Below are 24492 nucleotides of genomic sequence, written 5' to 3'. Positions count from 1 at the left end.
AGTTCATGTAGAACGCAGCCTGGGATGTTGTCAGGTCCCATGGATTCTGTGTTCTTGGCTTTGGAGAGTGTAGTTTTTACCTGTGCAGCCGTGATTACAGGAACTTTGCATTCTTCTGGTATAGAGATGGGCCCTTTAGGGGGTGAGGAGGGGGTAAAGTTAGCACTGAACCTATCTGCCAGGATGTTGGCAATATCAGTTGGTTCTGTATATTTAGTACCATTGTGCTGTAACTCAGAGCAGATCTGAGTGTTGCCATTGAGATTCTTGACATAGCTATAGAATGCTTTGTGGTTGTCTTTAGAATCAGTGGCAATTTTGTTTTCATAATTAGCTTTGGAGGATTTTATGAAGGATCTCAGCTTCTTACTGAGGCTGACCAGGGAGTTCTTCCAGTCATGGGATTTTACTCTTTTTTGCAATAGTTTCTTTCTTCTGTATTAGAGTTTGTTTATTGCAGGGGACCACCAGATTGGCTTCCTTTTTTTGGAGGATAGCATCTTGGTTCTGTTAGGAGTAGCATGATCCATGCACTCATGTAAGTGCTTATAAAGTACATTTGTGTAGGATTCAGCAGTCATAGCTCTCTATTGTCCATCTGCATGGGTGTTGTGAAGTTTGCCACTTCTGTCTTAAGAAGCGTGAAGTTGGCTTCAGACAAATTTCTTACGGTGGTTTCCCTAATGGGGGTGGGGGTGGTATGTGGATGTCTAGACGGATTAGCTTGAGGTCGGATCTGACCAACGAGGAATTGACCTCTGGTGTGGAACATCAGTCACCCATGTTGGTAATGACCAGGTCTAGGATATTGCTGCCCTTGGTGGGGGTGTGGATAAGTTGATCCAAGGCATTGGAATTTATGAATTCCAGAAAACATTGAACAAAAGAGTTGGTACATGAGTAGTTTTCTCAGTTAATGGTGAGTTAGTTGAAATCACTCATTATTAGGGTGTTGGGTAGTACCCTAATATTTTCCAGTGTATCAAGAAATGAGGAGTGGGAATCATGGGTAATGGTGGGGGATCTGTAGTAAATTACAATTTGGATTGCGGTCTTGACCAGAGTTAGTTGCACTTGGATAATCTCGGATGCATTATGCTGAGCAACTAGCCTGGATGTGTGGATATCCTTAATGAATATGGGCACACCACCACCTTTAGTGTTTTGGTCCAGGTTAGATGGCTGAAAGGTGTGGTATGAATTATAGCCTGGTAATGCAGGGGTGCTCTCTGGAGCCTTGAACCAGGTCTTTGTCACTGCACAGATGTCGATGTCCTCCATTTTAAGAAGTGCCTTGAGTGAATGCATTTTGAGGTTTAGACTTCTAGAATTGAGTTGCATTACCCTCAGATTTTGCTTGCTTATACCTGTTACAGTGGTGAATTTGTCATTTGAACCTTGCCTAAAAAAGGCACTATAGAGGTGGCAAGAGCCTTAGCCAGTATCCAGAATCCCAAGGGCGACAGGTGCAGGAAATCTCTAGCAAAGCATCGTGGTCTGTCAATCATGTCATCCCAGGCAGACAGATACTGGATCCCCTTAGAATGACACTAGAAGCTTATCCAATTGTTGAAGTCAATCATTTTGTCCTTGTACTGTGGTATCATTCTGGGTGATGGCAGGATGCTACTCAGGGCTAGGGTCATACCTGCCTGGGCTACAAGATTGGAGATCTCCTCCATGTCTCTTTTCATGTAGTCCAGGGAGGTACATCTCAGGTCATTCACACTAATTTGGACAATGACAGAGTCATATTTGTACTTGTGGAGTGACCTGAGTGCGTGCATTATGTGGTGGATCCTGGCACCCGACAGGCAGCTGACAGTAACTTTCTCCTTGTTTAGCCTGGTGAGTGGAACATCAGTGTGCCTGACTATAGAGTCACCTATGACTAGAGTATAGGGTACATTGTTATGCCTTATGGGCTGTGGTTGAGTGGCACACTGAGTTTGTGAGCTATGTGCCATTTGGGTTATATTGGGGGTGGAGGTTGCATACGTTTTTGCTTTGGAGGTCTCTGTTGCTTGAGCAGATTTTTTTATTGAGAGCCTCTGCAAATGTAGGTGTGTGTTTTGTGTGGCTATGTGTGTGTTTTGGTGGTGTAGGTTTTGAGGGACTATGGGATGAGTGTTGTGTGGTGCAAGTGTTTACCTTCTCCTCTTGACTGTCTAGTACAGTCTTGGGTGAAGAGAGCTTTGCTTCCAGTTTGGCTATATAAGTGCATCTCTCACAGGTTGTAATGTTGGGTGGTAGGAGGAGAGGGTTGTCTGTGTACATGAGGCAATTGCTGCATTGCCCCAAGATGTCCAGATTCATCAGGTAGACAGGAGAAAACACCAGGAGCTGACCCTTAGACATGCCTGAATAGGTGCTTATTTATTAAGTACTAAAAATTGTTTTCCTCTAGACAAGTGAGGAAAGTTGAGTGCTGTAGTAATTTGTAGCTTACTTAGTGCTTATAATGAGTTCTGAACAAGTGCTGAGCTCAAAGAAACAGATTTGATTGCTAAAACTAAAAAACTGGCTGGTTCTAAGGGAAAATTTGAAGAGCAGACTTTATGGTGCCAGGAATAGTTTAACCCTAGCTAAGCGGCAATGCAGAAAGTGTATTTTTTTATATATGACATAAGGATTGTCATTATATTTATGCTTCCACAGATTTACTTAATAAAATTATTCTATTTCTTGTCTTTTGTCTGATCATAATGCACTAAGTATTAATATATCAATGGATATAAGGACATTTCAGGTTATTTATAGAATCCCAGTATATATGATGAGATCAGAAGAATTCAAAAGTTATCCTAAGGAACAAATTGAGAATTTTTTTATCTTTGAATGATGATGGCCAGGGTAGTAAAGTTATATTATGGGATTCTGTAAAAATGCATATTAAAGATAGAATGGGAAGATGGGCTAGCTTTAAAATGAAAGAGTGGGACAAAGAATTATTAGAAATCCAAGATGACATACGTAAAGTGAAGATTAAACAGCAAACAAATTAGATACTACTGACGCCATTAAAATTAATGACGGAATATCAAATAATCTTAATGCATAAAGCAGCGATAACTTTAGAAAAAATAAAATTTCAGTTATGCAATGACTCCAAAAATCTTCACAGACTAATAGATGTAAGATGTTTAGCAAAAAGGCACAAATCAATAATATCCCAAACCTCCCACTAGTAAGCTTACTTCAGACGTAAATGAACTGGTTAATATTTTAAAACATTTCATGAGGATCTTGATAAAGGTAAAAATTATAATTGTAATGATTTTAACATTGATAAGCATTTAAAGAAAAAATGTTAGTAATAAACTTAACCACCAACAAATATATTTGTTGAATAAGTATATTACCCTAATAGAAGTGAAGCATTAAAAAAGAGAAAAATGACAAAGCTCCAGGGTTAGATGGTTTAAGTATGAAATGATATAGTCTGCTTCTGTTAAATGTTTTAGAATTACTGAGTGAAGTTTTCAGAATTAGAGTAACAAAATATTTCCTCCCTCATGGAAATTTTCTGTAATCTCACCTATATTGCAAGGAAAGGCAATGAGTCAGTTTCCTCATGTAGACCTATTCCATTATTAAATGCAAATTATAAAATGATTGCTTCTATCTTTGCTGCAAGATTATGAGATATAGTAGAGAAATTAGTTAATAAAGATCAAACAATATTTATAGTCAATAGATTAACATATGACAATATAAAAAGGTAGTAACAATCTTAGATTTAGCAAAATGAATGAACAAAAATTGGCCCTAATTAATTTAGATATCGAGAGAGCTTTTGATTCTGTAGATTGGAACTACTTATTTAAAACTTTAGAAATGTTTGTATTTCCAGAACAATTTATTGGAATATTAAAAAAAAAGAAAAAAACTTGTGTAGAGATTCAAAAGCATATATTACAATTGCATTGTACATTTCTCAAGGATTCACTTAAAAAGGCACAAGGGTGTCCCTTATCTCCTCTACTATTTGCATTAGTTATTGAATCCTTAGCTAACAGTATAAGAAGCAATGATACAATTGATGGATTTTCAGTCAATAAGGATTGTCAATCTAAAATACAGCTTTTTGCAGCTAATATTTTACTAACTATTGAAGATTTACATTATCCAACTGAAGAAATAGATGAGGAAATTGAAATGTTTCAAGAAGTATTGCTGCTGAAATTGAATAATAATAAAACTGAAACTTTAGTATTAAATAAATTATTAGACAGTAAATTAAAGGCCTTTTTGACATCCCCAATACTTGTCCCGCACCTTACATCTCCATTGATCAAGTGTTACAAGCCCTAGCCAAGGCAAAGAACACAGCTTCCATGGGACCTGATAGTATCCCAGGATGTATTCTGCACCATTTCCAGCAAAAACTGGATTTGCCATTGGGCACACTATTCAACCAAAGCGTAAATACTGCCCTCATTCCAGCAAAGTGGAGAGCTGCCATTGTCATCCCCTTGCACAAAGGTGGTGGCACTACTGACCCTGGAAACTATCACCCCATTATCTTGACAAGTCTGATCTGTAAATCCATGGAGCATATTGTTATGGATCTCATAAACAAGGACATAGGCAATCTCCAAGGACTTGAACCTGCCCAGTTCATATTCGTCAAGGGCAGATCTTGCCTGTTGAACCTGGTTGACATCTTTGAGACTGTCTCCAAGGCTCTGGATGAGGAAAGTCAGTACATAAAGCTTAGCTTGACTTGGCCAAGACCTTTGACACAATCCCCCACTTGGACATAATTGAAAATCTAACACAACTTTGTCTAAATCCTTATCTCATTAGGTGGGTGGCCAACTGACTCACCCACAGGACCCTCAAAGTCAAAATAGGCACCTCCACCTCTGATAGTAGACCTGTCACTAGTGGAGTTCCCCAGGGATCTTTCTTGGGACCCCTTCTGTTTGGCATCTATTTCTCAGAGGTCCAGGCTAAGTCAAAAGGCCCATGGCTGACCAAGTTTGCGGATGACTTTAAATTGGGTGCTATCATTGACTTCCTCAAATGATGTTAACATACTGCAAGAGGGTCTCACAGCAAGTAATGACTAGTGCCAAAGTCATGACCTTAAGCTAAATGCAAAAAAAAATGTATCATCATACCATTTGGCATAAACATGACCCCTATTGATTACCACATCAATGGCAGCCTAATAAGCACACAACCTATGGTGAGAGACCTGGGGACTCAGGTTGATAACAACCTCACATTCAACCATCATGTAGCGGCAGTGGCCAGATTACATTGATACATTTCGATAAGTATGTATAGGTATAAATGTAATAATAAAGTAATATATTTATAATAGTAAAAGATGATTATAATATAATTTATTGTCTGCCAAACAAAGGTGCTTTCCTAGCCTTTTTCCTAGTGAAACTCTGAATTATATAATCAAATTTAATCTGTTTTGCTAGATCAGACTCAATACTGAGTCTTGCCAGATCTACTAGTTGCGCTTGTGACATAGTGGATTTTATAACATTTTTTACCAGCTTTAGCTTGCTGAATGAGCGTTCTGCATAGGCAACAGTGGCAGGAATTGCCAACAGAATACGCAGACCGATGCATATATTTGGAAAGAGTCCTTCCAGTTTGTACTTTTTCAAGCAATTCAGCAGCTCCAATGGGCTCAGCTGGTTCTCTCCAAAATTTGATCGATGAACAGCTGGCAGATGACTCATCTCCATTACAAGATCTTCACTGACAAGATATTGATTTGCCAGAGATTTCAATTTTTCTTTCAGTTCATCTACATGAATTGTTAGGCACTTCCAGAGGAAGCTGAACTTCTAAGAAATGTTCACTGCAGCATTGAAACGAACTGTGAGTCTACCAATAACATTGTCCAACATTACATAGAAAACAGACTTTCTGAAATACTCTTCTTCAGGGGAGCCATCCTTTTCATGTTGTTGTGACAATTTGGCATCTTCGCCGTGGAACCTCCTTTTGCGTTTGGCGCCACCATGACTTCCAGATAGTTTAATTTCTATGTGTAAATTGGAAGCAACACTTCACATACTTTTCCAGCTATTGCAGAGATCTGTCCGTTCTGAAATCAAGGTTTTTATGTTGGACACTTCAACATCCAGTGTTGCATTTCTGGATTGGATAACTTTGTTACAGATATCAATGGAACTAATATTTTGTACCATACAATAGACATCATCACACAAACAAATGATGTCACATAAGACAAAGCTCCATTAATCCCTGTTCTTGTTTTGGCAGTTAGGTTCAGCTTCAAGAGGTCTTCTAATGCTAATTTGATGCCAGCCAGATGGGCTACAAAGGGCTTCGCACTTTTAACACAGTCTGACCACAGTGTGCTAGATATGCCATGAAGAGAACAGCCAATACGATTCTGTAAAATTTTCCATCAATGTGGACTAGAGCTAAACAAGTTATAAACAGTTTGTATAGTTCCAAAGTATGTTATGGTTTCAGGAATACATTCTACAGCATTATTTCCACACAAACTGAGTGTGTGGCATCCACATAGAGAAAATATAGCAGTTGGACATTGCTCAAGTATTCTTGCTTGTGCACCTTTATATTTTCCTGACATGTCGGCTGCGTTGTCATAACCCTGTGCTCGGTAATCAGAGAGTGGAATATCATGTTCGTTCAATGTATCTACAATCATCTGTGCTATTTTAGATCCGGTTTTGTCACTGCAGTCAACAAATTTCAGAAATCTTTCTACAATTTCAAATTGGGATTCATTTTGAATTAGATAATGTAGCTGGAATGTTGTCTGCTCAACATGAGATGCATCCGATGTGGAATCAACTATCACTGCAAAGTACTTTGCAGTCTTTCTATCCTGCAAAATGTGTTTCACAAGTTCAGAACATTCAGCAAATAACTCATTTTGAGAATCAGCAGAGAGATAACGCACTTGAAGTCATTCCCCCTTTTCATGTGACTCTTTAACTTGCAACACATGTTCTTTTAGAATTGGATACCAATGAGACAACAACTCTATTAGCCCCCAAAAGTTTCCATTGTCCTTGTCACCAATGCACTGTGAACTACCATGCAAAGCAAGCCCATATTCTCCAAGGAATTTTATAACATCAATGATTCCTTTCATAATGTTGTACCACTTGACAGATTCTGTTGCAATTGCTGCATCTAAGAGATGTTCAATGCCCTTATCAGAAGACAGGCATCTTTTTAATTCTCACCAAGCCACATAGCATTGCCTATGACTATTGCTTCCCTCATGTTCTGGGATGTGACTACATAATTTTTGCCACTTTCCAGCAGCTGACCATCCTTCTGATGATGCAAGCATAGACTTGAATGTGGAGCTAATATTGTAACACAGATTGTTCCAAAATAATTGGCAGGGAAAACAATATAAGGCTTGTTTAACATCACTCCAGACAAGCCAATCTCGGACATGTTTCTCACCATTCAAATCTGGAAATGTTAGTATGCTTTCTGGAAAAACTTGTTTTATTCATATCTTTGGGAAATGTTTTAGGATTGCCAATATGACCTTTCATAACACAATTTTCTATATTCAGCTGAGAAGGAACCTCTGTTACAAGAAGTCCAATGTCAATGCCAGTATTATTATTTTCTTCACCATAGGTCCATAGGCTCATAGGTAGATACTAGGCTATATGCCCAAAGGCATTTATAAGCCTGGCCGGAATGTGTTGGCTTTCGCCACCCCCTTAGATTAGTTCCCTGTGCCTCTGTCCAACAGAGACATTGATGTGATCCCTGAGGTAAACTTTCTGTTTCTCATCCACTTGTCAAGGTTTATCTTGAAGAGGGTTAGTGAGGAGCTCTGCCTAATGTAGACTGGAGTCTTGTTCCAGAGCATGGGAAGTCTCTGGGACAGGAATCTATCCCTCCAGCACGTCCTATTTATTGTTGTGGTGAGGTTTAGATCCCTGGAGTGTGTGGCTCGAGGGGATATGGTTTTCTTAAGGTGGAGCATGTCCATCAATTCTGGGTTGGACATGGCCTTGTATGTCAGGCAGAGATCACCACTGAGTAGGCGGTATGCAACCGAGTACAGCTGGAGTTTCTTCAGTTGAGCTGCATAAGGCATCTGCTTGAGGCCAGTAATCCTCTTGGTGAGGTACTTCTGTGGTCTTTCCAGTTGTTGCAGGTGTCTTGTAAGGTACATCGCAAATGGGGCATTGTACTCTATAATGGGTCTGATGAGTGATGCATAGAGGGGCCCAATGACCTCTTTCGATCTGGATGCAAACCCTTTTGTGATTAGGTGGGCCACATAGAAGGATTTTCTAACCACTTTGGCAATGTGATTATCAAAGGGGAGGTTACTATCTACTTGGGTCCCCAGATCCCTTATTATGTCTTCCACATTTAGGGGGCTACCACCTATGTGTTAGTTTGTGGGTACTTTGTTTTTTCCAAAGGGGATGACTATGCACTTTTTGGCATTTAGCTTGAGGCCATGGTTTTGACACCAGGTATCTGTCTCAGTGAGACCCTTTTGGAGGATGTCTGTGTCAGCCGGAGAGTCACTTATAGCCCCTAGTTTGCAGTCATCTGCGAACTTGGTCAGCCATAGCCCTCCTGTGCTTGCCGGTACCACTGAGAAGTATATGCTGAACAGGAGAGGTCCAAGGACTGAGCCCTGGGGAATGCCACTTGTAACTGGTTTAGAGCCAGACCTAGTTCCCGCAACTCTTACCATGTGGGTTCTGTCTGTGAGTAAGTTGCCAACCCATCTCATGATATAGGGGTTTATGTTTAGGCTGGTGAGCTTGTCTATAGTACCTGAGTGGGGAATAGTGTCAAAGGCCTTTGCGAGGTCTAGATAGACTGTGTGGACCACATTTCCCTCGCCTATAGCCTTGACTCAAAGAAGTCCACCAGGTTTAGGAGGCATGATCTGCCCTTAACAAAGCCGAATTAGGTAGGGTCCAGTGTTTGGTGGTTCCCAATGTCTCTGTTAATGAGATCCATGATGATGCACTCCATAGCTTTGCAGACCAAGCTAATCAGGCTTATAGGGCGATAGTTCCCAGGGTCCGTTGTGGCTCCACCTTTGTGGAGCGGAATAACCTTTGTTGTGTGCCACTCTGGGGGTGCATAGCCTGTTGAGAGGCTGAATTTAAACAGTGTGCTTAGGTGAGGGGTTAGTTCATCTTTGAGCTCATGTAGGACACAGCCCGGGACATTGTCTGGTCCCATTGATGCTGTGTTTTTGGCTTTGGAGAGGGCTGTTTTAACCTGAGTGTCTGTGATTTCAGGGGCACTACATTCTTCTGGTATAGTTATGGGCTCTTTTGGGGGTGAGAGGGGGTGAAGTTCTTACTGGACCTGTCTGCCAGGATGTTGGCTATATCGGTTGGTTCAGTGTATTTTGTGCCATTCTGCACTAACTCCGAGCAGATCTGAGAATTGCCACTTAGATTCTTGACATAGCTGAAGAATGCCTTGTGGTTATCTTTGGAGTCCATGGTAATTTTTCTTTCAAAGCTAGCCTTGAATGATTTTATGAGGGAATGTAGTTTCTTGCTGATACTGATCAGGGATGTCTTCCCTTCTTGGGATTTTACTCTTTTCTGTACTAGTTTCCTCCTTCTATTGTATAGCTTGTTTATGGCAGGGGTCCACCAGAGTGGTTTTCTTTTCTTGGACGAGTGAGTCTTGGTTTTGTTTGGGATAGCACGATCCATGCATTCTTGTAGGTGCCTGTAGAGTGCATTAGTAAAGGATTTTGCAGCTTGGACAGCATTATCCTTTACAATGGGGGCTTTGAAACTTCCCACCTTGGTCTTAAGTAACGTGAAATTTGCTTTTGAAAAGTTTTTCATGGTGGTTTCTTTGACCGGGAGTGGTGGCAGAATGTGGATATCCAGAGTGATTAGTTTATGATCAGATCTAACCAGCGAGGGGTTAACCTCTAGTGTGGAACACCGGTCTCTCATATTGGTGATGACCAGGTCCGATATGTTGTCACCTCTGGTGGGGGTGTTGACCAGTTGATCCAGGGTATTTGAGTTTATAAATTCTAGGAAATGTTGGGCAAGGGAGTTTGTACTTGAGTAGTTCTCCCAGTTAATGTTTGGGTAATTGAAATCACCCAATATCAGGGTGTTTGGCAGGACTTTTATGTTTCCCAGTGTTTCCAGGAATGCGGAGTGGGGGTCCTGGGACATGGTGGGTGATCTGTAGCAAGCTATAATTTGAATAGCAGTTTTACCCATTGTTAGTTGCACGTGGATGATCTCTGAAGCATCATGCTGTGCCACTAACCTGGAGGGGTGGGTATCCTTGATGAATATGGATACTCTCCCGCCTTTTGTATTTTGGTCCGGGTTTTGTGGCTGAAATATATGGTATGAGTTGTAGCCTGGTAGTGCTGGGGTGCTCTCTGGAACCTTAAACTAGGTTTCTGTTACTGCACATATATCGATTTTCTCCATACTGAGGAGTGCCTCGAGTGTGTGCATTTTGAGGTTTAGACTTCTGGCATTGAGTAGCATAACCCTCAGTTTTTTGTTACTTGTGCTATTTAAGGCAGTCAGTTTTTCTTTTGAGCCTTGCCTAAAAAAGGCACTATGGGGGTGGCAAGAGTCTTGGCCAGTATTCAAAAGCCTAAGGGTGACAGGTGCAAGCCGTCTCTAGTGAAGCAGCGCGGCTTGTCGAGCATGTCATCCCAGGCTGACAGACACTGGATCCCCTTTGAATGACACCAGAAGCTTAGCCAATTGTTGAAATTGATAATTTTTTCTCTATACTGTGGTATCATTCTTGGTGAGGGCAGGATGCTACTCAGGGTCAGGGTCATACCGGCCTGGGCTACATGATCAGAGAGCTCCTCCATGTCTCTTTTTATGTAGTCCAGGGAGATACGGCTCAGATTATTCACACCAACATGGACAATGACAGAGTCATATTTGTACTTGTTCTGGAGTGATCTAAGTGCTTGTGTTATGTGGCGGATCCTGACACCTCACAGGCAGCTAACATTAACCTTCTCCTTGTTCAGCCTAGTGAGTGGGATGTTAGTGTGCCTGACACTAGAGTCACCGATTACTAGTGTGTTGGGTATGATATTTTGCTTAAGGACTGCGATTGCATGGCACACTGGTTTTGTGAAGTATGTTTTTCATGGTTTGTGTTGTGGGGTGGAGGTTGCTTGGATGTCTGCTTTGGAGGTCTCTGTTGCTTTTGCAGATTTTTATTTAGAGCCTCCGAGTATGTTTTCGTGTATTTATGTGTGTTTTTTGCTGGTGCTGGTTTCATAGGTCAATGTGAGACTGGTGGTGTGATGCAAGTATTTCCCTTCTCCTCTTGACTGCCTGGTCCAGTCTTGGGTTGAGAGAGCTTAGCCTCCAGTTTGGCTGTATAATTGCATCTCTTGCATGTATTAATGCCTGGTGAAAGGAGGAGAGGGTTGTCTGTGTACATGAGGCAATTGTAACATTGCCTCAAAATGCCTAGATTCACAAGTTGGACTGGAGAGTACACCTGAAACTGCCCTTTGGACATGCCTGGATATGTACAGTGAACTGTTTTACTGATTGGCTGGTAAGGTTGAATAGAGAGCCTTGTCCTTCTTTACAGTATAGGAGGGTCTAGTGCTAAGGTTTATTAGTGCTTGCTATGAGTTTTGGGTAAGTGCTGGGATGAGAAGTGAATGGTTTGAGTGCTTGAGTTGAAAGTTTGTCTAGTTCCAAGGGAAAAATTGAAGAGTAGACTTTGCGGAGCTGGTAATAGTTATACCCTAGCTAACCGACGTTTCCCGGCACGCAAAACCGTGGAAATGCGGGTGTTATAGCAGGGAAATGAAAGGGATAGAAATTAGCCCAAAATGGCCAATAAGCTACTAATTTCTGGGCTGAAACCACTCCTCCAGGGACAGATAGGCTTCTCAAAGCTCCCTCTCTCACAGTGAACAGAGAAACTTCCTTTTATCTAAGTAAGGTATGGGCAAACACAGAAACTTGTACCACAGCCCTGAATTTAGCACTAACCTGAAAACTGGACTATACTAGCTTAGAAAGGTGGGAAAACAAGTATTTTTTTTTTCAGAAAATAAAGCAGATACAATCAAAAAACACTTTAAATGCACAGAAATGGCTATCACACTTGAATGTGTAGCCTACAACAGTTAAACAGGTAATTTAAACACAAAAAACGACTTTGTTAAAGTGCAGGCGGTAAAATAAGTACACTATGTAGCTGAAACAAGTTTTTTGAATCACAGAAACTCTAGAAAATCAGTGTTTTATGTGGAATTAGCTAAAGGCAGCAAGAAAATGCAGAAAAATGATACTTAATCACTCCAAAGTCTCTCTTTTGTCTCTCTGCTGCTGTAAAACTCGGCAGGGCATCAGGCAGGAGCTTGCTGAGCTGTTTACTAGTGCAAAAACCTCACAAATGTGGGTTTTATAGCAGGGAAATAAAAGAGATAGAAATTAGCCCAAAATGGCCAATAAACTACTAATTTCTGGGCTGAAACCACTCCTCCAGGGACAGATAGGCTGCTCAAAGCTCCCTCTCTCACAGTGAACAGAGAAACTTCCTTCTATCCAAGTAAGGTATGGGCAAACACAGAAAATTGTAACACAGCCCTGAATTCAGCACTAACCTAAAAACTGGACTATACTAGCTTAGAAAGGTGGGAAAACAAGTATTTTTTTTTGTTTTGTTTTGTTTCTTTCAGAAAATAAAGCAGATACAATAAAAAAAAAACATTTTAAATGCACATAAATGGCTATCACACTTGAATGTGTAGCCTACAACAGTTAAACATGTAATTTAAGCACAAAAAATGACTTTGTTAAAGTGCAGGCAGTAAAATAAGTACAATATGTAGCTGAAACAAGTTTTTTAAATCACAGAAACTCTAGAAAATCAGCATGTTAGGCGGAATTAGCTAAAGGCAGCAGGAAAATGCAGAAAAATGATACTTAATCACTCCACAGTCTCTCTTTTGTCTTTCTGCTGCTGTAGAACTCTGCAGGGCACCAGGCAGGAGCTTACTGAGCTGTATACTAGTACAAAAACCTCACAAATGTGGGTTTTATAGCAGGGAAATGAAAGAGATAGAAATTAGCCCAAAATGGCCAATAAACTATTAATTTCTGGGCTGAAATCACTCTTCCAGGGACAGATAGGCTGCTCAAAGCTCCCTCGCTCACAGTGAACTGAAAAACTTCCTTCTATCCAAGTAAGGTATGGGCAAATACAGAAACTTGTAACACAGCCCTGAATTCAGCACTAACCTGAAAACTGGACTTTACTAGCTTAGAAAGGCAGGAAAACAAGTATTTTTTTTTTGTTTTTTTCAGAAAAAAAAGCAGATACAATAAAAAAACACTTTAAATGCATAGAAATGGCTATCACACTTGAGTGTGTAGCCTACAACAATTACACATGTAATTTAAACACAAAAATGACTTTGTTAAAGTGCAAGCAGTAAAATAAGTACAATATGTAGCTGAAACAAGCTTTTTAAATCACAGAAACTCTAGAAAATCAGTGTTTTAGGCAGAATTAGCTAAAGGCAGCAAGAAAATGCAGAAAAGTTATACTTAATCACTCCAAAGTCTCTCTTTTGTCTCTCTGCTGCTGTAGAACTCTGCAGGGTACCAGGCAGGAGCTTGCTGAGCTGTATACTAGTGCAAAAACCTCGCAATTGCTAGTTTTATAGAAGGAAAATGAAAGAGATAGAAATTAGCCCAAAAATGGGTGATACACTACTGATTTCTGCGCTGAAACCACTCCTCCAGGGACAGATAGGCTGCTCAAAGCTCCGTCTCTCACAGTGAATAGAGAAACTTCCTTCTATCCAAGTAATGTATGGGTAAACACAGAAACTTGTAACACAGCCCTGAATTCAGCACTAACCTGAAAACTGGACTATACTAGCTTAGAAAGGTGGAAAAACAAGAATTTTTTTCTAACACTAGCATTCACTTGTTCCTTCAAATCTCCTTTTCTCTCATATCCTCCATCCTCCAAATCCACATTCGCGTCATCCACCTTTTGTATAAGAATCACATTAGGATTTACTTGATCTAATGTTTTCTGAAAATCCAAACTGGCTTCATGAGATTCTGTCCTTTGTTTCAGTTCTGCATTTGGCTCACCTTATTCTAAGTCGAGTTTCATTTTTGTCAGTTTCTCTTGTTTTGCATTTAATGCCAACTTGAAAGAGTGTTTGCAGTCCTTTTTTTATTAATTCATCATGTTTTTGTTTTTCTTTACATTTTTGAACTCCAGATTTTTGAGATGACATGTTTAAGGCCAGTACCTGAAATGAAATATAGAACATAGAAATTTGCCATATTGCTTTCGAGAATTTTGTTAGTGGTTCTAAAGTTAGGACAATATTTATTGCTATTGACTTCCACTAACTGTCAAGTCATTTATAGTCTCGAATCTGTCGATAACATAGACAAAAAGGCACGCAATGTCAGTGGATCCTTTATGCTACAATTACAGCATTTACAGGGAACTTTACCTGTGGAATTATTTCTTCCTTCACTTTCCTGTAAAGTATTCTTTGCAGTCCATGATGAATCAGCATGGCTCATGTCCCATTTTCTTCTTCCTCCTGGGATTCGGCGGGAAAGAAAGGAGGAGTAATACGAGCAATAAGGTTGATGTTTGAAGCTAGGAATGAACACGTGAGAACACTCATTGATAGTCACTTTCACAAGTTTTTGTTAGTTGAATCTTGAATGCACTGTATTATGTCACTCAAAAGTATTTTATCATTGTCACTGCCCTCTATTGCTTCAAGCTCATTCAATGCTTCACAATCTTGTACGCGAAAGTTCTTGTGCCGTTCTTTGTATTAGTTTGTAAGGACATCTCCTTCTCGAGACAATGACACGTTTCAGTTTTTGTGATGTTTCTTGGGCTTCATTGCACCCCCTTGACCTTCATAGTTCCTGGAGTGATGTACCATCTGCACCCCCCTCTCCTCGGGCCTGCTCAGGGGTGATCTGTGTGTCGCCTACAAGACAAGCTTGGACCCTGCCCTACTAGAGATGCTCCATATCAGTAATTCTAACTCCTCATGCATTTACTCCCTCAAAAGGCCTGAATCTAATTTGTGACATTAATAAAACCTGCTGGAGAGACAAGTTTGTCTTCCAGAAGCTACCCTGTCTCTGGAATAGACTTCCCATACAAGTCAAACAGAGCACCTCGCTGACCCTCTTCAAGCGCAACCTTGATGAGTGGATGGGAAACCACAAATTTGTCCCAGGGGTTCCACCTGTGTTCCTCACTGATTGGGGTGACAGGTTCTGACTGAGGTTTCTTTTTGGCAATAAACTCTTGACTAGGCTTGGTAGGGCCCTAGGGCCATTAACATAGTAGCCTCCTATTATCCTTTGATAATATAATTGTGAAGGACACAATTTAAAATATTTAGGAATAAAAATCTATCAGGCTGTGTTAATAGTTTTGAAATAATATTTGAATAAATGTCCCTTCTTATTTTAAAAATGGCTTTTTTTTACTTTTGAGGCTACATTAATGCTTGTTAAAATGATCATATTACCCAATATTATATGTTGCATTCAATAACTTTAATACTTGACAAACATTTTTTAAAGAAAATGGAAAAATGTTAATTTCATTCTTATGGTACAATAAAAAGCCAAGAACTGCTTACAGAAATTTTATAAGACTATGAGAATATAGTGGTATTAGCTTCCCAGATGTAGAATCTTATTCCATTCCTGGAAATTTTAACTCTGCTATACTTTGGTTAGAGTCAACCTATAATACTCAGTGGGAATCATTCAGGAACAGATTAAATTCAATTCTTATAAGTATATTAAATATGATAAATCAGAAGTACATAACAATCCTTTCATTTGGTTAATAAAACTTAATTTAGAAGGAAGTTTATTTCAATCTTTAGGCTCTACATATATTAAATTAATTTTAGAAACAGTTAAGATAGATGTTTTTAAAACTCCATTAATTTTAAAATGGAAATTTCAGTACTTCCCATTTCATGCACCTCTAGATTTAAGGAGTCTCTTAACAATGCTAAAATTAATTTATTAAAAAGAAGTGGATTAGCATTGTGGTCTGATTGCTTTGGCAAAGGAAAGCCTAAGTCACCCGAATGTTTAATGAAAGATTATATATTGGATGAATCTGTTAATCAGTTAATACTATCCATATGTAAAGAAGTAAATGAATTTACAGGTAAAAATGAGTGAAGAGGAACAGAACACTATTCCCCCATTATATGAGTATATGAATGCTATCACTGAAGGCAAATTGACCTACAAAGGAAGTTTGTCCAAGTTATATATGTTAATTATAAATAATAATAAATGTGATGTAAAATTCTGGAACTTTTTAGATATTAATGGATTGATTGACACAACTGATGATAAGAATAAATAAGGACAAATTGTTAGACTTTCTTGGATGATATTGGAACAAAATAGATTTTTATTGAAATGAAGGAACTTAAAATGTGTTATTTGAAAGAAGTTATCCAATTAAACTCTTTGAGAAGGCAGAAAATGAGGTATTAAATAAAAGGGAATTGTCATTTCTATGTATTCCAAAAGAAAGTGTTTTAAATAAAAATTATATTAGGGATGTTACAAGATATGGTAAAGCAATGGTGTCACCATTCACCTACTATGGTGGGAAATTAAAGAAATAAAAAATTATGTACTCACCATAATGTTCTATGTTTGTTGTCCAACTCGCCTTTATTCTTGCTGGTTGGGCTCGGAACTGAGCATTGGTTGTTACTCGGCCTAATACAAAAGCTCGAGAGCTTCCACTGGCTCGAGGCTAACCCCCTATCCCATGATGGTTAGGGTAGAATTCTCAGATCTTGTTTGCAAGTGAAAGTACTACTGTTATGTATATATATATATATATATATATATATATATATATATATATATATATATATATATATATATATCCATAAACACAGTTAGTCTAGCTGAAAGAGAGAAGGAAACCAAAGGCTCCAAAATAAAAAAAAACAACATATCTAGCTACATATGTACACCTCCCCCCCCATATATATATATATATATATATATATATATATATATATATATATATGAATATCCACCTGATCCTCCATGAGCAAAGGAGGGGGAAGGAGGGTGGGATGCAAGAATAAAGGCAAGATGGACAACAAACATAGAAAGTTATAGTGAGTACACAACTTCTTAATGTTATGTTGTTCTATCTCACCTTAATTCTTGCTGGTTGGCACAGCATCCCTAGCAACTTGATCCTTGGGTGGCTCAGGAAAACAGACTATTCAGTACAGTGGATCCAAAGGAAGACCTGTTCCAGGAGGCCATGCCTCCTTTGTAATGAGAAATAAAGATATGAGGTCTCACCCATGTAACAGCTGCATAGATAGAATCCATAGGAAATTTAGCTTGAAAGGCAGAGGACATTGTAACTGCTCTAGTGGAATGACCCTTCACTTTGACTGGTAATTGCCTATTATTAAGGCTGTGTGAGAAGGAAATGCAGTCTGTGAGCCATGCTGACAGTGTTACTTTAGAAAATGGTAATCCTTTCCTTTTGTCTGAAAAGGAAATGAAAATCTGGTCTAACTTTCTGAAATCTTCGGTCCTGTGCAAATAGAAGTGTAGCTGTCTGTGCACATATAGTTGATGTAATTTATATTCCACCTTGTTGCTATAGTTAGGAAGAACACTGACAATTCAATAGATTGATTTAAATTGTTTTCTGAACAAACCTTTGGTAAGAAAAAAGGATTAGTCCTCAAGGATACTCCGTCTTTGTGGAAAACTACATAAGGAGTGCGTACAGAAAGGGCTTGAAGTTCAGACACCCATCTAGTGGAGGTAATGGCTACCAAGAAAAGAGTTTCCATGATAAACACTTTATATTGCAGGATGATGCAGTTTCAAATGGTGGCAAGATTAAGGTAGTTAGAACAAAATTTAGGTCCCAAGTGGCTGGAAGGTCTCTGACCGGGGGTCTTAGCAGGAAAGTACCTTTCAAAAAGGCCTTGCATAGCTTATGGGTCATGATAAACATTCCCATCTCCCCAATATGGAAATTAGATATTGCTGCTAGTTGTATCCTGATGGTAGCTGCTACTGCCCCTTCGTCAAAAAGTTTGGAAAGAAATTCTAGAACTGCTGTGATAGGAGCTGTAAAGGGGTCTAAATTGTGCTTAATGGCCTAATATGAAAATCTTTTCCATTTACTAGAAAACAGTTTTCTCATCAAAGGTTTGTGGGAAGAGATCAAGATATGTTTAAATACAGGAGAAAAATCAGAACACCTGGCTATTTGTGGAATTGGAGCAGCCATGCTGTCAACCTGATGGTCTGAATGGACGGATGGAACATTCCCAATGAGTGGGTCAAGAGGTCTGTAACTCGATCCAGAATCCATGGTTCCTCCAGGAGATGGGCCTAGAGAAAGGGGAACCAAATTTGTGGAGGCCAGTAAGGAGCAATGAGTATCATAGTGCAGCTCAACATGCTGGCTTTCTGAAATACTTTTTGTATTAAGGGGAAGGCTGGAAAGGCATAAATAAGTTCTGGGGACCAATCGTGTAAGAGTGCATCCCTTGGTGACTTCACTGGGTGGGAAATGAAGGCCAAGTAGCTGCTGCATTTGGTGTTCATAGACATGGCAAAAAGGTCACAGCAAGGCTGGCCCCATTTTAGGAAGATCTCTTCCACAACTTCTTGTTTCAGGGACCAGTTGTGAGGCAACAGAATCGCTCTGCTGAGTTTGTCCACTATCACGATGGATTTTCCTGGGATGTGAATTGCTATCAGAAAATGTTGAGAAGAGACCGCCCATTGCCATACAAGTTGTGCCTCTCGACATAGGGGATACAATTTGGTTCCACCCTGTTTTTTATGTACCACACTACTGACATGTTGTCTGTTTGAATTTCAATAGTTCCTATCAAGCAAGAGTCCTGGAACGCTTGCAACGCATATAGCACTGCTCTCATCTCTAGGACATTGATATGCAAGTGGCTCTCATGTTCTTGCCATAAGCCTTGAGCAGTCTTTCCCAGATAATGCCCCCCCCCAATCTGGGAAGCATCCATGGTCAGTACAGCAGTCAGTTGCGGGAATGCAAACTGGCAGCCCAAGTATAATTGCTTCATTTGAAGCCACCAAAGAAGATCCTTCCTCCATGAATCTGTGATAATTATCTGATGTGACAGTGGTAGATTTTGCAAGGACCATTGGGCAAAGAGTAACCATTTTGAAGACCCTCGTGTGGAAACATGCTAGAGGTACTAGAAGAACTTCCGCTGCCATGGTACCCAGAACCTGTAACACAGACCTGGCCTGAACTTTTCTTCTTGCTATCAAGCTACTGATTTGACAGTGTAGGGACTGAATTCTCTCAGGGGTAAGTTTTGCCACCATTTCTTTTGAATCCAACTCTACGCCTAAGAAAGTAATACACTGTGAAGGCGACAAGGTAGATTTTTTGAAATTTATTGTGATGCCTAGCTTGGAACAAAGAAGCATGTCTTTGTCACTCACTTGTAGTAGTAGATGCTTGGTGGTGGTGGTGGTGGTCAGGAGCCAGTCATCTAGATATGGAAACACACAGAATCTTAGATATCTCAAAGTGAGCCGTAATCACTGCCATGCATTTGGTGAACACTCTGGGGGCTGTAGTGACACCAAATGGCAGGGCTCAAAATTGGTAATGACTGGCTCCCAGATGAAAGTGTAAGTGTCTCCTGGATTGCCTGTCCATTTTTATATTGTAGTATGCATCCTGGAGATCTATCGAGCACATCTAATTGTCTTTCCTGAAAAAAGGGAATATAGACTGCAGTATCACCATCCAGAACTTTGACTTTTTTGCACACCTGTTCAATCTGCTGAGATCCAATATGGGTCTCCAGTCCCCTGACTTTTTTGGAACTAAAAAGAACCTTGAGTAAGTTCCAGATCCAATCTGGTCTGCAGGGACCTTTTGGATGAATCTTTTCTCTAGCAACAGTGACAAGCATCCCTAACAGCCTCCAGAGATGGACAGGAGGGCCTCCTTTTAGGAGCACTGGAAGGGTTGGCCAGAGAACATATCTCTGTCGCCCTGATTCTGCAGAGTCTGCTGTGAGGTCAACGTCTTCCATTATTACTTCCCCCTCTGCCCCTGGGAGAAGTTTCACCATGTGCATCGGAAAAACATTTTTGGGATTTGCCAAAATACATCTTTCCATCTTTCTGACCTTTGAGATAAGTTCTAGTGGGAACGGAAAAACAAACTCCTACGGCAGACAAGGTTCTCTCTTCCTGTTCACACCTGATCAAAGTTTCTTTCACTTTTGGTCCAAAAAGTGACGAGCCATCAAAAGGGGTGTTGGTGAAGGAAGACTTGAAGGGTTTGGCAAAATTGCATAAATGCATCCAGGAATGTCTCCTTAAGGAAATTCCTGCACCTGCTGCCCTGCTCGCTCCATCAGCTGCATATGAAATCAGTCTCATAGAGGATTTAACCACTGAGATGATGGTGCAGAGCTGAGAGGAAAATTTATTTGTGATCCCCATAGCTACAGTACCCTGAAGAATATCTCCCAACTCTCTTAGGAGATCTCTTTGAAGTCTTGTAAAGTGGGTCAAGTAATTCAGTGAGCACAGTGTAAAAGCCTCTGAAGAAAAAGCATGCTTTCCATACCTATCCATAGTCCGTGACTCTTTATTTGAAGGATGGACAGATGTGGATGTCTCTAACAACTCCTTTTTGGTGGCCACTGCCACCACCATCACATCTACAGTGACACTTTTGGTTAAAAAATTCTTTTTCTGTAGGAGCTGTAATGAATTTCTTGGGCCTCCACGGAACAGGCTCCACTGTATCTGGAGAAGTCAAAGTCTTTTGAGATATCATGTCATTAGTTGACCGTAGGGAGGAGACACCCAGGAGGTGGAAGGGCGAGACTCAAAAGCCTCCAGGTATACCGACTCATCCTCTGAAGGGTTGGTGGGCTTCCAGCCACCTCTCTGTTTAAGGATCTCAAGGATGTCAGCAAAGAAGACATCCCCAGAGGGGGACCATGGTAACCCTTTCGAATCATCCAGGTCAGTATCTGACATGACAGACTCAGGGGAGTCTATGTGCTTCCTCTTGCACAATCTCTTTTGAGGGACTTCCTCAGAGGGGTACTCTGGTGAAGTTTCAGAAGAGATGATACCACCCTCAGGGGCTTCCTGGGGCTCCAGGTCTCTACAGTTGGGGGGGGTGATGTTGAGACCAACAAAGGCGCCTGGGAGGGAAGATAACCTTGGCCAGAGATTGGAGCTGTCTGGGGTGACAGCACTCTCTCCATCAGCTCAAAAGCCCCCTCTCTCCACTCTGAAGAGCTTCTCAGTTCTAAAGAGACAGAGGACTGACCCCGAGTGAAAGTGGGCGGCTCCGAAGCTGATGTAGGAGTCAAGCTCAACCACACTGAGGCACTGAGGGGTAGAGTCGGATCAGAAAACTGTCTGCACCGACTCCCTTCCCCAGACCCGATGAGTGAATGTCAGCTCCTAGACTCCTCGAAATCCAGTGGAACCAAGGACATTGGAGAAGAAGTCAGAACCGATGAATCTAAGGGAGATCTTGGATCTGATGCCTCCACTACTATTGGACCCAAGATCTCTGGCTTTGAAACCACAAGACAGGATGGAGGAATCTAGGATGGAGATGGTGACTTGGATGGTTCAAAGTCCTTTGGGGCCAGATTCGATAAAATATTTGCCAGCGCCAGTGTTTGAATCAGTCTCTTCACCACCCACTCCATGTCATTATCAGATAAGCTCCTAGAGGAATGTGAGGATAATGACAGAGATCTTGCCCTTTCCAATATGGATGATATCAAAATGGGAGTAACCGGCTCCAAGATTGGAGACCTCCTCATTGTCAGCAACTCTGTTGGCTCTGAGGACACAGAAGGAGCTGAAGAGGCAGATTTTGATTTGTCAGAGCCAAGACCCCTTGGTGCTGAAGTGACCATGTTTTTAGGTGGCTCCGATGCAGGAGCTGGAACAGCAGATCTTTTAACTTTTTCAGCTTTGGAAAAAGGAGATGATGGTTTGGAGCTCTGGGATCCCTTTAAGGCTTCTGAAAAGAGAACCTTTAATAAGCCCTTACGTATAAGCTTATTTTTTCACTCTAGCAGGATCCTGCTACTAAAACCATGACAAATGGTACACAGTTCTTGCAAATGGAAGGCACCAAGGCAATAAACACAGCTAGAGTGCCCATCTGTAATCGACATTTTTTGACTGCAATGATCACATTTTTTAAACCTTGATTGCTTGGATTCTTTATGATTTTTTTCCTTTGACATGACTAGAAGAAAAAATATGCTAACAATATCATCAACAATTAACTTTAACTTAAACTTTCTGAAAAAGGCCATCAACTAGAAGCCTAGGTTCTAAGTTGACACTGCTAAACGGCTTTAAACCAAAAGACCCTACTTAACTACGAAATACACTACAGAAGTATATATATATATATATATATATATATATATATATATATATATATATATATATAATGGATTAATGGATTTAACCCACTAAAAAGGTAGCCTCTACAAGAACACATCCAGTACATTAAACACTAATAAAGACTTGAAAATTTTAAGGAAGAATCCTCTAACTAAAATGTATTCTCCTGAACACTAACAGAAGACAGACACAAACGGGGTTTATGGAGCAACACTCTAAGTTAAATGGACCACTAGGGGCCCTCTAACTAAAATGGGTCTTGCAACAAACGGGAAGGCTCTCTAAATAGGCCTGACAAACAAAGGGGGTTAATTTCACTAACTAAGTAAAAGGAACTTGCGACTAGTCACTCACAACAGAAAATTGTTTTAACAAGTTTCCTCTGAAGAAAAATTAAGAGTTATTTAGATATATATAATAATAAAACTTAGCCAATGAGCCAGCCAAGACATCAGGATTGCTTGAGCAGCAAACGAGATCTGTGTATTCTGCCCTAAGCATCATGGGATAGGGGGTTAACCTAGAGCCAGTGGAAGCTCTCAAGATTTTGTATTAGGCTGAGTCAGAACCAATGCTCAGTTCTGAGCCCAAGCAGCAAAAATTAAGGTGAGATAGGACAACGTACCATTTATGCTTAAGAACTGGAGAACACAGATTAATTCCCATACAGGTTTAAGAAACAAACTGGGAAGTGACATCAGTTTTGTTTTTAAGACGGGTAAGAAGTTAAAAAATATCATGGTGTTAGGTTATATCGTTAAGGGGGACTGCTTTATGATGAATAAATGTGGGGCTTGCCCCTATTGTCTAGCTATTAATACAGTAGATGAAGCAGAGTTGGTTAATTAACTGGGAAAGATATCTTGTAAGGGTAACTGTAACTGTAATACTGCAGGGTTAGGTTATTTAGCTTCATGTAAAGCATGCTCAGCATTTTACTTGGGCAAAACTGAGAGACCCCTAAAATAATATATATGAGCATCTATATAGTTTACATAGGGGGATAACAATAATGCATTATATAAGCACTCTACACTTCACCCTAATTTTTATAAATGTGTCTTTTGTATTTTGGAAAAGTTTAAATCCCCAGTGAAAGGAGGTGACTGGCAAGCCATTCTTGGGCATACAGAATTACCCTGGCAGCTATTGCTAGAGGCAACTTTGTTTCCTGCACTAAAAGAAACAGTTTTCATTAACAGTATTTTGAAGTTGAGAGTTGTAAAGCTATAATGGTGTGACATTATTTTGTAATTGTGTATATTTTTATTTCTGATTATATGTGTTTTTTGAATTTGAATTGATTATTTATAGGAATGGGTCTTTAATCATGTGATTGGGAATGACAGGCTTAGCGATCATGTGATAGTGTTAGTTTATTTAAGTCTCTTTTGTGTGTGATAAATGTATTCTGAGGAAGTCCTGAATTAATAGGGGGCAAACATTCTTAATAAAGTTGATATTTTTAATTCATTTTGGTTCTCTTGTGCTTTGGGCAGTCAGCAGTTCTTAGGTTTAAGAATAAAACTTTTGTTACTTATATCAGTTAGTCAAACATCTTCAAGTTTATACTGGAAAAGTGTTTACATGGAAATATGCACATATAATGTTTGTTACCCCTTATAACATTTCTAAACTTCGTAAAATGACTTCAGTTTGCTGGAGATGTACATACGTTTATAGACTGTGAAAAAAATAACTGTGTCCTGGGAAGAGATGCATATTTTTAAGGGGTTAGGGTCTGTTAATTGTTCTTTAACAATATCAATAATATTAATGAATGTTCCACTTCCTTTATCTGTAAAAAACAAAGAATAAAAATGTGTTGGATTCTTCTAGCAGCAGCTAGAAAAATTATTAGAAAAATTGGAAATTTAATTCAATTCATACATTAAAATTATTTTTAATATAATATCAGTGCTACAAAAAACTGAAAAATAAATGATTAGAATAAGATCTGTAAATCATACAAAGCCTTTTAGTT

The sequence above is a fragment of the Protopterus annectens genome, chromosome 2.part0, assembly GCF_019279795.1.
Source record: "Protopterus annectens isolate FY-2018-M chromosome 2.part0, PAN1.0, whole genome shotgun sequence".
NCBI classification, from domain to species: domain Eukaryota; kingdom Metazoa; phylum Chordata; order Ceratodontiformes; family Protopteridae; genus Protopterus; species Protopterus annectens.
The sequence above is the reverse complement of the archived record's forward strand: the minus strand, read 5'-3'. Positions refer to the sequence as shown.